The sequence below is a fragment of the Myotis brandtii genome, unplaced genomic scaffold (assembly GCF_000412655.1).
Source record: "Myotis brandtii unplaced genomic scaffold, ASM41265v1 scaffold910, whole genome shotgun sequence".
In the NCBI taxonomy this organism is placed as follows: domain Eukaryota; kingdom Metazoa; phylum Chordata; class Mammalia; order Chiroptera; family Vespertilionidae; genus Myotis; species Myotis brandtii.
The window spans coordinates 351,303-351,681 of record NW_005371748.1 but is presented as its reverse complement, the minus strand read 5'-3'; positions in this window follow the sequence as shown (position 1 = coordinate 351,681).

Genomic DNA, 379 nt, shown 5'->3' with positions numbered 1-379 from the left:
AAAATAAATCCTCGAAGCAAGCACACTTGCAGCCCCATAAAACTTTGCCTTAAAGCTCCACCCCTGACTAAATCAGAGGGAGGGGCCTTTGCTGGTTCAAGATGGCGGCCCCCAGGGGAGCGGCAAACCATGCGGCCAACATGGCGGCTGCCAAGGCCTGCAGCCCAAAATGGTGGCTGTACCAATAAGCAAAGGCATTTAGTTATTATAATAATACAATTTTTCCAAATTTAATCCGAACATTTCTTTGTTAGGTTCATCTCTGCCATTTTTAAGGCCAAAACAGTCTTGGGGTTTTTATTCTGTACACAGCAAAAGGTCAAGTTCAGCTCAAAACTATGCGCACTCGTTTTTAAACTGGCCTCTTCCCTTTACACGT